We start from the raw sequence: 13,365 nt of genomic DNA on the forward strand, positions 1-13,365 counted from the left end.
CTGTATAATCATGGTATATCAGGTGGTTACTGGGCTGGATTATCCACCCATCTTTGCTTGAACGTGGGCTCGTTGTGGCCGGACCCAGGCCCACACAGAGCAGTCTCACTAGATAATATATTCACGGGAAAGCCTTGGAGCTCAGGGGGAATGGCTCGATGTGAGGCTGGATCTAAACTGAAACTATAAGCTGCTGTTAATAAACATTTCAAACGTGATTTGATCTGACTGAAATGGAGTTCAGTCAAGTCAAGCTGTGATGAGAGACGATGCCTTAAGCCCTCATACCACCAACCCAACACAATCTCCCAAATGTGCCATTTCTCCCTCTGCCTCTCCGGTGCTGCTTTTCTGCCCGGACTAAGAACCACGAGTAAATAAGGAAACATATAAACTCAGTGGCTCTCTTTTCTCTAATGTCAGAGTTGGTTGGTTTTCATTGATTTGAACGTAGCTACTGGACTGCTGGCTAATTGAAAATGATCACCTCTGAGATTTTGTGAGATGATTGGCGGTTTGAACTTTTTATCATTTTTATTTATTTCTTCATTCTGGTATGAAGAAATCTAGAAATATGTCAGAACTGTTATATGAAAGTCTGAAATCCGATTAAAGTCAAGTTTATTTATATAACACATTTAAAACAACCTCAGTCGAACAAAGTGCTTTCCAGATCTAAAATAAGACAATCAGTAATCACTAAAAGGATAAAGTGTTATTGCTAACACAGATCACGAGTCATCGCTTATCAAGAAACAGGAACTCAAGCTTGAACATGTGGAACTTTCTCATCTGTTCTCACCATTCCCTCTTAGTAAATACAGAACATACATTTCCATGCTCAGGAGGGAGCTATAGACCCATTTCTGGTTTTGAAGGTATTTCAAGGGGATCCTTTTAAGTGCTTACAGTTTGTTTTCTTTCATTTTATTACGTTTTATTTATAATGTCTTCATTTAACTTTGTTAAACTGTGTTTTTAACAAAGTGTTTAGGCTGGTCCTAGGCCTCTTATGGGATACTTTAGTCCCCTCAAGGTCAAGGTGCTCAGAGAAAGACTCATCGTGGCCGGTCCCAGGCCCACACATGGAGGTCTCACTAAACACTAGGGGTGGGGGAAATAACGAATACAGCATAGTATCGCGATACTTTGAGTGGTGATAGTGTATCGATACACGGACGCCAATCATCGATACTTTATGATATAAACTGAAGCATATCTCTCCGAAAGATGGTCGTACACTTGACTGATGATTTCTATTTTATTGAAAACTCCAAAAACCAACGTGAGAGCTACACAAAGACACAAGACAACAAATACATTTAAGCTTCATCCATATGAGCATTACTTTAGAATACCATTAAACAAGAGAACTTCAAATAGTTAGCAAAGTTATAATACAGTATAAAAACGAATTGAGACACAAAGCACATGTTTATATTACAGTTAACACTAACTTGTGCCTCTTGAGAGATTTGGTTACAAAGAACTCAATGGTGCTCTAGGAGGAGATTCAGGTGATAAGGGGGGGGGGGGGGTTACCTTGGTTGCTGATTGGCTAATGGTTACACAAGACAAAACATCGTTATGACATCATCAAGTTGCCAAAATCTGATCAGCTCATTTTCAGACAGGTTTTTATAGAAATGGATCAAAAAGAGAGAGAATCTTTGTTCCTGAAACTTTCAGAGTGTCTTTTGTTGAGGTCTCCATATTAGGTTGAAAACTTAAAACGAAAGTTAATTATAATCAAATACAATCAAATATATTCTTGTATAACCCACAGTGAAAATGCATTATATTTTATGTTTTTCTATAATCACAGTATATACCACACAAAGTGGTTTGTTAAGTTGAGTTGTTGGAGAAATACTGAGGTCCCAAAAAGGTGTTTATGCCATAGCCGAGAATAATATTTTTCAGTCCTGCACATCAGAGGCCATGCCCAGTTTCCCCAAATATGGGGAGCAAACGAGAGAGAGAGAGAGAGAGAGAGAGAGAGAGAGAGAGAGAGAGAGAGAGAGAGGGAGAGAGAGAGAGAGGGGGGGGGGGGGGGGGGGGTTCGCCTGGTAGATCTCTCAAACTTGGTAATATCTCCCGAATGTCTTTGTGGAATGTTTACAACCCCACCACCTATGAGTCCTCTGAATGCATGCCAGACATAGGTGTGTATGAGAATTGATTTGTTGAATGAAAGTTTGAATGTGCTTTTTATTATCACCAGTCTTTTATGAGGAGGTGCCTCTAAATTCTATCAGGAGATTTAAATGTCACAAACTGAATTGGGCCGTTGAAATTACAATTTTGGTAATAAATGTAAAACTGTGAATTAGGGTTTCATATTAGAACATGATCACAGCATGATAGGTTTAGTATGATTATAATGTTGTAAAGAGAGAAGGAAAAAACCCTGTATTAGTTTGGACCCATTTGTCTTCAAATAAACTGATCCCTCCTTTTGGACTGGGACAACTTAAAGGACATCTGTGCTCTCCTCTCCTGCTTCAAAGGTAAGATTGCACCCTGCCACACTCACTCTTAGGTAGGGCCACACCTCATTACTGATGTTACGGCTGCTGTTTCTGTCTGCTCGTTAATCTGTCTGGGATTGTTTGCAGCTGTGTGCATGTGTGTGATATGTAAATGAGCTGTGTGGTTGCCCCGACGTCATTGGCTGTCATCTCCTGGTCCCGCCCTCGCTGCATCCGAAGAGGTGATTGGATGAGACGTCATCCAATCGAAGTGCACAGCCGGCACACACCTGCTGGGGAGGAGTACAAAGGCTGGGGACAACTGGCACTCTGGAGGCCCTGTTGAGTGAACAGACGCCTCTCGCATTTTGCTCTTCATGCTGTGGTTAATCTTGTGTGTCTGTCGCCGTGTGATATTGTGTGTTAGTAGAGTTTAGAGTAGGTTAGTTAGTGTTTAGAGTAGGTTAGTTAGTGTTTAGAGTAGTGATGGCAAAATGAAGCTTTGAATGAAGCGTCGAACCACTTGGACAATTGTTTCGGAAATAGGTTCATTTCTCGAAGCTTCAGTTACAGCGACCTCTCCTGGCGAAGTGCAAGGCTGCAGTGGGTTTAACGTATCTTTGGCTTGAAAAATATTCGAGACACACACACACACACACACACACACACACACAGACTGAATATCATGTTCTATTTGCAATTAAAGATTGATAATAGTGTTTTGGGTTATTGAGAAGAGAGTAGAGATTGCTTGACATTTTTCTGGGCGGAGAGGGCCTTTTATCAGTTATTAAAGTATTAAAGTTGAAAAGCAATGATTAAAAGTTTAACTATTCAGAGCTTTGAACCAGCTGCGCGGAGGACATCGCCGCATCCTGGCCGCCGGCTCTATCCACTGGGCTATCAATTCCTTAGACCATCAAAGTGTTTTTATATTACTCATTGTCTTTTTGTTCACAACTTCTCCACATTTCGAAGTGTTTCACGAGCCAGAACGACCTATTTATCTTCCTGGCGTGCTCTATAATGATCCAATTCAAATGCAATGCCAACAACAACTCAACATCAACAATGCAAACTACGACAACAACCCACTCATTGCGCATTGTTTAGAGCGGTTATAAAGTGTTGAAGCGCTCACATTTGAAACTGTTTCAACCTGTCACCTGTCAGAATCGAGACGGGGCAGTGCATTGAATCACCTGATTGGACGGCGAACCAGTGAGTTGATTCATTCAGGAAATGAAGCAGTTGCTGGTTCGGACGTCACATGTCACGTGATTTGAAGCAGTTGCTGCTTCGGACGTCACATGTCACGTGATTTGAAGCAAGCTTCCAAGCACTGCTTCTATGGAATAGGAAGTCCAGGGTTGAAGCAAGCTTCGAAGCACTGCTTCTATGGAATAGGAAGTCCAGGGTTGAAGCTCCGTTCGAAGCTTCAGTGTCAAACTGCCATCACTAGAGTTTAGAGTAGGTTAGTCAGTGTTTAGAATATAGTTAGGATTTGTGACTGTTGCCTTTAGTTTAGCTCATAGTTTTAACTCCCTCGGTTAGTTGTACCACTCTTGAAGTGAGGTTGTTTCGTTCTTTATTTAGTGTGATAGTGTTATTTCCCGTATGCGTTTAGACTCCTTTTTTAGAGTCCTCCTTTAGTTGGTTATTTGTCAACCTGTGCCCTTTTGGCTCTTGTTTGTTTCAGGCTGCTTGCCTGCCATTTTGTTCACCTGTTGTGCATTAAAACAGCTTATAACTTTTACCAATCCCATTCTGGTTGTGTTGCTTCCCTTTGATTCCCCTAGCTCAGAAGGGAACGTAACAACTGATATCAAAATCCTTCGGGGTCGCTTAAACAGATGTAGAGAGTTGTCTGAATTGAAACAGCAGTTCATTGAACCTGGTTCTTCAGGAGTTAATAGAGGTGAGATCTTGCTGACGTTGGTGGATCTGAGCCAAGCAGTAAACTTACATCGACTCAATAACTTCTGTTAGGTCAATTAGTAGGTCTGAGTCATTTGCCGGAATAAATTACAGACCTCCAGACTCCGACTTTTTACTGCATGCTTATGTAGAAAGGACATGAAGAAGAGGATTTAGCATAATAGGTGACCTTTAATTAATAAATCATAAAATAACAATAATATTATTAAAATAAGAATCCAACTCATATTTTTTCAAACACGAAGTTAAAGTAAAAACGTGAAAAAACTTTTTCTATATAAAAACATAGAAATATAAGTAAAGATGTGGAATAAAAAACATAAAATATATAAACATAAGAACTGAAAGTACAAATATTCAGTAAACAGATCAATGAAATGCATTAATAACATATATATGAAGGGTTGAGTGAGGGAGAGGAGAGAGAGGAGAGGAGAGGAGAGGAGAGGAGAGGAGAGGAGAGGAGAGAGAGGAGAGGAGAGGAGAAGAGAGAGAGGAGAGGAGAGAGGAGAGGAGAGAGGAGAGGAGAGTAGAGAGGGGAGGAGAGGAGAGAGAGGAGAGAGGAGAGGAGAAGAGAGAGAGGAGAGGAGAGAGGAGAGAGAGGAGAGAGAGGAGAGGAGAGAGGAGAGGAGAGAGGGGAGAGGAGAGAGAGGAGAGGAGAGGAGAGAGAGGAGAGGAGAGAGAGGAGAGGAGAGAGAGGAGAGGAGAGAGGAGAGGAGAGGACAGGGGAGAGGAGAGAGAGGAGAGGAGAGAGGAGAGAGAGGAGAGAGAGAGGAGAGGAGAGAGGAGAGGAGAGAGAGGAGAGAGGAGAGAGAGGAGAGGAGAGAGAGGAGAGAGGAGAGAGAGGAGAGGAGAGGAGAAGAGAGGAGAGAGGAGAGAGATGAGAGGAGAAGAGAGGAGAGGAGAGAGAGGAGAGAGGAGAGAGGAGAGAAAGGAGAGAGGAGAGGAGAGAGAGGAGAGGAGAGGAGAGGAGAGGAGAGGGGAGGGAGAGGAGAGGAGAGGAGAGAGGAGAGAGGAGAGAGGAGAGAGGAGAGAGGAGAGGAGAGGAGAGGAGAGAGAGGAGAGGAGAAGAGAGAGAGGAGAGGAGAGAGGAGAGGAGAGAGGAGAGGAGAGGAGAGAGGGGAGGAGAGGAGAGAGAGGAGAGGAGAGAGGAGAGAGAGGAGAGAGAGAGGAGAGGAGAGAGGAGATGAGAGAGGGGAGAGGAGAGAGAGGAGAGGAGAGAGAGGAGAGGAGAGGACAGGGGAGAGGAGAGAGAGGAGAGGAGAGGAGAGGAGAGAGAGGAGAGAGGAGAGAGAGGAGAGAGAGAGGAGAGGAGAGAGGAGAGGAGAGGAGAGAGAGGAGAGAGGAGAGAGAGGAGAGGAGAGAGAGGAGAGAGAGGAGAGAGAGGAGAGGAGAGGAGAAGAGAGGAGAGGAGAGAGAGGAGAGAGGAGAGAGAGGAGAGGGGAGAGGAGAGAGAGGAGAGGAGAGGAGAGGAGAGGGAGAGGAGAGGAGAGGAGAGGAGAGGAGAGAGGAGAGAGGAGAGGAGAGGAGAGGAGAGAGAGAGAGAGAGAGAGAGAGGAGAGGAAAGGAGAGGAAAGGAGAGGAGAGGGGAGAGGAGAGAGAGGAGAGGAGAGGAGAGGAGAGGAGAGGAGAGAGAGGAGAGGAGGGGAGAGAGGAGAGGAGAGAGGAGAGAGGAGAGGAGAGGAGAGGAGAGAGGAGAGAGGAGAGAGGAGAGGAGAGGAGAGGAGAGAGAGAGAGAGAGAGAGAGAGAGAGAGAGAGGAGAGGAGAGGAGAGGAGAGGGGAGAGGAGAGAGAGGAGAGGAGAGGAGAGAGAGGAGAGGAGAGAGGAGAGAGGAGAGAGGAGAGGAGAGGAGAGGAAAGGAGAGAGAGAGAGAGGAGAGGAAAGGAGAGGAGAGGAGAGGAAAGGAGAGGAGAACTCATTTAATAAAGTATTGTTTTATGAAAGTCTCGTTTGTTGCAGTGGAGTCTTCATGACGCTCTGCCGCCCTCTAGTGTCCGCAGGAGGTTACTACAGCTCACAGGTTAAAGGTCATTATGTAAAAATGTAAAAACCTAGACATTTAAGTAAAAATGTGGAATAAATATATAAAATAAAACTGAATAAATGTCTAACATTTCCAATAGAAAATACACAATTAATAGCAAAAATAAATTGTTTGTAAACACAGGAAATTAAAGTGAAAATGTAAAGTAAATAATCATTTAAAAAAATGTAAACAGACATAAGAAGGTAAATAAAATAGAATACCACATTTTAAATATATTTGTATTAATAATTCATAAAACAAGTGATAATATGAAAATAAGAATATTACTCGTATTTTTTTCAAACAAGAAATTAAAGTAAAAACACGAAAAAGAAAAAACATTATAAACATTTTTAATATAAAAACATTAAAATATAAGTAAACATTTGGAATAAAAAACATAAAATTAAATATTTATATAAGCATTAGAAGAAAGTAGGAATGTGCAATTAATAAACTAAAATATGATTAAGATTTGTGCATATAAACATTAGCATAAATGAATCAAAACTGAATAAATGTTTATAATTTCCACCCAAATGTTTTTTTAATGGAATTAAAAAAAATCTTATATAAACAAAGGAAATTAAAGTGAACATGTGAAATAAAAAATAATTTAAACAAGGTAGAGGTAAATAAAAATGTGCAATGTAGAAAGATAAAATGAAATGAAACATTTTTAATAATTTTTTTTATATAAATCATAGAATATATGATAATATTAAAATAAGAATATAATTTATATTTTTTCAAACAAGAAGTTAAAGTCAAAACGTAAAAAAAAATCATACACTACATTTTTTAAAATATAAAAACAATAAAATATAAGTAAATACAATTAAATATATATATAAGCACAAGAAGAAAGTAGGAATGTGCAACTAATAAACTAAAATGTAATTAAGATAAGTGTATATAAACATGAGTTTAATTAAAAATGTGCAATAAAAAGGAATGAAAACTCAATAAATGTTGTCATTCCCACAAAAATATATATTTTAATAGAGTTAAAATCGGAAGATACAATATGTAATATTTAAAAAATATTAAATCATAAAATAAGTAATAATATTCAAATCAGAATATGTAAAAAGTAAAAATGTGCAATCAAAACATCTAATGAAAAATATATATGACCATAAACAGATACATTTAAATACAAATGAAATGCATTAATAACATATGTATGAAGGGTTGAGTGAGGGAAAGGACGCAGAGGATGGAGATGTTAGGGGGAGGAGCAGAAGAGGCTCAGTCTGTTCAGCAGCAGGACAATGGACCGTCTCCTGCACCGATCCTAACCGGAACACACCGGGACACAAGGTACTGTTACCGGGGAACCTGAGCATGCTTTAGGGGGGCTAACACGGGTCATTTATCCATCTAAACCGGGTTAAAGTAAAATCATATGTCTGTGCAGAAGGGGGGAGTCTGCAGGAAGGAAGCGACGCAGCAACAGACACCCAGCAGAGAGGCCTTTCCTCCCGGGTCCTAAACCGGCTGGAGACACCTTATTGTAACACAGACAACTTAAACTGTTTATGATTTTAAAAGAAAGTGTGTATTTTGTAATGGTGTTATGATTTTAAAGCAGGGAAACACATCCGGAATAGCAACGCCGCGTTTTCCCGTCTCCAAAAACAACCTGATGCAGAACTCCCTTAGAAATATGCCTATTTTAACTTAAAATGCCTAGAAGTTAAATGTAACACGCCTACATTTGAAAATTACGATTGATTTGGATACCTTGAAGTCTTATGTTGTATTCGGCGTTCGATAGATTTATAAGAAAACTGTTAAATTATGATTGAAACCGAATCTTAATCTAGACACAGTGGACGTCGGCGTCCGCTAAGCCGTATTTGACGTGAGGGGGCAACACGCGTTTAACACATAATAGTGGTCTTTTTAAATCTTAAAAAGGCTTATATGTATCATAAAAACACGCCGAATTAAAAAGTGTCTCACACTGATTCTAATAGATGTTACGTTCTTTTTTTACAATCCTAAAATGCCCTAAAATCAACGCTTCATTAAAATATGATGTTAGTTTAATGGAAGTTCGGAGCGGGCAGCATATGTCGAGTTTGCCAACAAAGCCTCTCTGTAGCCAGCAGTGTTTCTGCCACCAGGCCTGATGCAGGGATAGTGGGGTGAATAGATGGAGGCATTGTATTTACCACCATAATGTGCCTTCTGTTAAACACTGCATGTGACGTACATACACAGAAAGGCAGAGATGTTGTGCAGGAATGGAGACTTTAGGACTTATTATCACTGATGTCTGAATGTGCAGAATGTCACCATGTCAGTGCAGAGGCTGCAGAAAACACACTCTCACACACACACACACACACACACACACACACACACACACACACACACACACACACACACACACACACACACACACACACACACACACACACACACACACACACACACACACACACACACACACACAGAGATAGATGTGTCGTCACTGATACAGCATATCACGATGAAGGTCATTTATCCCTCAAATCTATAATAAAAACACAGCTGGATGGTCTGTTTGTTGTGTATTCTGTATTTATTATGTATGTAGTGAAGGTGGGGGCCATCAATACATTTAAATCAATAGCGTTTTACTTTAATATGCTGAGGATGATTGGAGCAGGCAGGCGTTTGTTGAGCGGTGATGGTTTTATTTTAGATTGTATTGACCTGAGACAGAGTGTGTGTTCGTGGGAGGAGGAAGGAGATAAACACACACACACACACACTTCACAATCTGCTTACAGAGGAGAGGAATCAGTATGGATGGAAAGGACGTGTCAGATTAGTTCACACGTTGTAATAACAGAGCTTATTCTTTAACTCTGTGTCTAGTCCTTAAACATGACAGCTAAAGAGCTGATGATGTATAAACCGAGACTCAGTGACAGGAAGCAACACCAAACCGCTAAGGATTATGGGTATTATCACAGTGTTTTTATTTAATTGACACTCATAACACACTCTTCACAAGCTGTGCAATTCACCATTATACATCCCTTATATACAGAGGTGGGAAGTAACACAGTAAGTACATTTACTCAGTACTGTACTTAAGTAAACGTTTGAGGTACTTGTACATTACTTGAGTATTTCTATTTGATGCTATTTTGTACATCTACTTTTGGCCAAAGCGTCTAACAAGTAAATGTACTTAAGTTCACATTTTATTTCACTTTTAGTATGTTACTGTGTACTTCTACTCCACTACAGTTCAGAGGTACATGGTGTACTTCTACTCCTCTACATGTATTTAATACCTTTAGTTACTTTACAGATGTGGATTAATGATGTGAAATATAATCAAGTGTTAAATCAGACTTTAGTTCCACCTGGAGTAAATCCACCAGCTACCCTGCAGTATACAAAGTCATTCAAACTAGCTGCACCTTTACCAGCTTTGAGAACACTTTCATGATCAATCATTATAAAACATATCATATCTATTATTCTGAAATGGACCAATCTGCACAACGACTACTTTTACTGTCTTTCACTATATTTTGATGAGGATACTTTTATACTTTTACTTGAGGAACATTTTGAATGCAGGACTTTTACTGTAACAGAGTATTCCTACACTCTGGTACTTCTACTTTTACTCAAGTACAAGATCTGAGTACTTCTACTTTTACTCAAGTACAAGATCTGAGTACTTCTACTTTTACTGAAGTACAAGATCTGAGTACTTCTACTTTTACTCAAGTACAAGATCTGAGTACTTCTACTTTTACTATATTTTGATGAGAATACTTTTCTACTTTCACTTGTAACAGAGTGGTAGTATGCTACTTTTACTAAAGTATAATATCTGAGTACTTCTACACCTCTTCACACTTTCCAACAATTGGCTGCAACATGCGTCTGAAGTCTGAACGGAGGAAATAAAACATGTTGGATCCTGTTTGTGTTCCTGTGGAGGTTACACCCTGAAACACTGAATGGATCAGAGGGAGAAGACCTGTGCAGATAGATTCACTTATTTAAACATACGATGTCAAAAATGTGCAATGTAAGACCAAATACCATATCAAATAAAGAGTAAAGTAACCCAAAAAATTGCAACAAAAAGTAAAAAAAAAAAATAATATTAAAAAAGCATAAAAAAAGAAAGTAAAAATATGCAATTAAAAATATAAATGTCCACATCGTATCATAGATATATCTATTATCAGTATACACATATGCATATCACCATATATAAGCAGAGGTGTACTTCAGTAAAAGTAGAAGTACTCAGGTCTTGTACTTCAGTAAAAGTAGAAGTACTCAGATCATGTACTTGAGTAAAAGTAGAAGTACTCAGGTCTTGTACTTGAGTAAAAGTAGAAGTACTCAGATCATGTACTTGAGTAAAAGTGGAAGTACTCAGATCATGTACTTTAGTAAAAGTAGAAGTACTCAGATCATGTACTTGAGTAAAAGTAGAAGTACTCAGATCTTGTACTTGAGTAAAAGTGGAAGTACTCAGATCATGTACTTGAGTAAAAGTGGAAGTACTCAGATCATGTACTTGAGTAAAAGTAGAAGTACTCAGATCATGTACTTGAGTAAAAGTAGAAGTACTCAGATCTTGTACTTGAGTAAAAGTGGAAGTACTCAGATCATGTACTTGAGTAAAAGTGGAAGTACTCAGATCATGTACTTGAGTAAAAGTAGAAGTACTCAGATCTTGTACTTTAGTAAAAGTGGAAGTACTCAGATCTTGTACTTGAGTAAAAGTGGAAGTACTCAGATCATGTACTTGAGTAAAAGTGGAAGTACTCAGATCATGTACTTGAGTAAAAGTGGAAGTACTCAGGTCTTGTACTTCAGTAAAAGTAGAAATACTCAGATCTTGTTCTTGAGTAAAAGTAGAAGTACTCTGATCTTGTTCTTGAGTAAAAGTAGAAGTACTCAGATCTTGTTCTTGAGTAAAAGTAGAAGTACTCTGATCTTGTACTTGAGTAAAAGTAGAAGTACTCTGATCTTGTACTTGAGTAAAAGTAGAAGTACTCAGATCTTGTACTTGAGTAAAAGTAGAAGTACTCAGATCTTGTTCTTGAGTAAAACTAGAAGTACTCAGATCATGTACTTTAGTAAAAGTAGAAGTACTCAGATTGTGTACTTGAGTAAAAGTAGAAGTACTCAGATCTTGTTCTTGAGTAAAAGTAGAAGTACTCAGATCTTGTACTTGAGTAAAAGTAGAAGTACTCAGATCTTGTACTTGAGTAAAAGTAGAAGTACTCAGATCTTGTACTTGAGTAAAAGTAGAAGTACCCAGATCTTGTACTTGAGTAAAAGTAGAACTACTCAGATCTTGTACTTGAGTAAAAGTAGAAGTACTCAGATCTTGTACTTGAGTAAAAGTAGAAGTACCCAGATCTTGTACTTGAGTAAAAGTAGAAGTACTCAGATCTTGTTCTTGAGTAAAAGTAGAAGTACTCTGATCTTGTACTTCAGTAAAAGTAGAAGTACTCAGATCTTGTACTTGAGTAAAAGTAGAAGTACTCAGATTGTGTACTTGAGTAAAAGTAGAAGTACTCAGATCTTGCTCTTGAGTAAAAGTAGAAGTACTCAGTAGCATAATGTGGAAATATTCAATAACAAGGCTCTCAGATATATATAATATATATATATATATATAATATATATATATAGTAGTACTTCAGATTGTTTTGTGTTGAACTGAAGGCAGTACTCTCCGTCTCTTTGTGATAATGTGAGTTTTCTCACGAATCCCACAGGGTGATAAGATGTGTCACATTTGATTAGGTAACCATGAGAAACACATGTATCTGTTATTAAATCCTCTATAGTTCAAACAGCTGGATCCTTGTGTTCCACTTTCTGAGGGAGTTTCTTGTTGATATATGTTCTGCAGGCGGAGCTTGTTTGTTTGGTTGTGTATGCTAACGTGCTAATGCTAACGTCCTCACAGTGATTGTGTCTCGTTGGTTGTTGTGTCATCGATGAGAGCAGCTTGTGCTGACTGGGGGAAAACAGTGGAGCTGGGATGTGGTATTTCTGTGTTGGTCCCTGAAGGCAGCATCTGACTGGTCCCTGAAGGCAGCATCTGACTGGTCCCTGAAGGCAGCATCTGACTGGTCCCTGAAGGCAGCATCTGACTGGTCCCTGAAGGCAGCATCTCCCTGTTTCTATGGGATCTCTTGCAAAAAAAACTAAAAAGCACTAAATAGTGAATGTAGGCATTGTATCTGATTCACCAGCGCTTATTATGGTGTGATCTTGCTTGAAGTGAAATTATCTGCACTTTCTTTGTTGTTCGGAATTAGATTTTCTATGTTTTTTTTATGAGAAATTGTCTGTCATGTTTGGCTTGAGTTGTGTCCTTACATTCTTAACTCTTATCCCGATAAGTTCATTTCCATTTCTATTTTGGAATTCTGTCAGGATCAACATGTGACTCAAACATTTTCAACACATTTTTGTTCATTGACTATATCAGATTTCCTGGTCACAGTGCGTTGAAGACCTTCGAACAGAAACCCTTTAGTTTGAACCCTCGATGAAACCGTCGCTCAGACCGGACAGAGGTCATGTTCACAGCCAGATAATAATAATGTGATCATAGGAGAGCGGCTGGTATCTGCGGCTCAGTATTCACTCTGTCACTGAGAGTGTTTGTCATTCAGAGCAGCAACACACACACACACACACACACACACACACACACACACACACACACACACACACACACACACACACACACACACACACACAGAGCTCCCCATGCGTCAGCGTCTTAATGGGATTATCCTCACAGCTCCCACAGAGAGACAGACACGAGACTCTGTGTCATGTCAGTTATATGATGTCCATCTACTGGTCTTGTTCTGGTAAAGGAGGCTGTGGCTCAGTGGGATAGTGCGCTGTTCTTTGGATCAGGCAGC

The 13,365-nt window shown here is 39.5% G+C and overlaps 1 protein-coding gene across 3 annotated transcripts in view; it reads left to right on the forward strand.

Annotated features, from left to right (window-relative positions):
• The first annotated feature begins 7,628 nt into the window (after window positions 1-7,628).
• LOC307016519 (neurabin-2-like) overlaps window positions 7,629-13,365 on the forward strand; it is a 32,719-nt gene continuing 26,982 nt past the window's right edge. The window contains exon 1 of one of the 3 annotated variants that reach the window (XM_079645642.1): window positions 7,629-7,759. The gene's annotated coding sequence lies outside the window, so the exon portion shown is untranslated. The remainder of the gene's footprint in view (window positions 7,760-13,365) is intronic. The other 2 variants (XM_079645640.1, XM_079645641.1) reach the window with 2 other exon arrangements.

The sequence above is a fragment of the Notothenia rossii genome (assembly GCF_949606895.1).
Source record: "Notothenia rossii genome assembly, chromosome: 8".
In the NCBI taxonomy this organism is placed as follows: domain Eukaryota; kingdom Metazoa; phylum Chordata; class Actinopteri; order Perciformes; family Nototheniidae; genus Notothenia; species Notothenia rossii.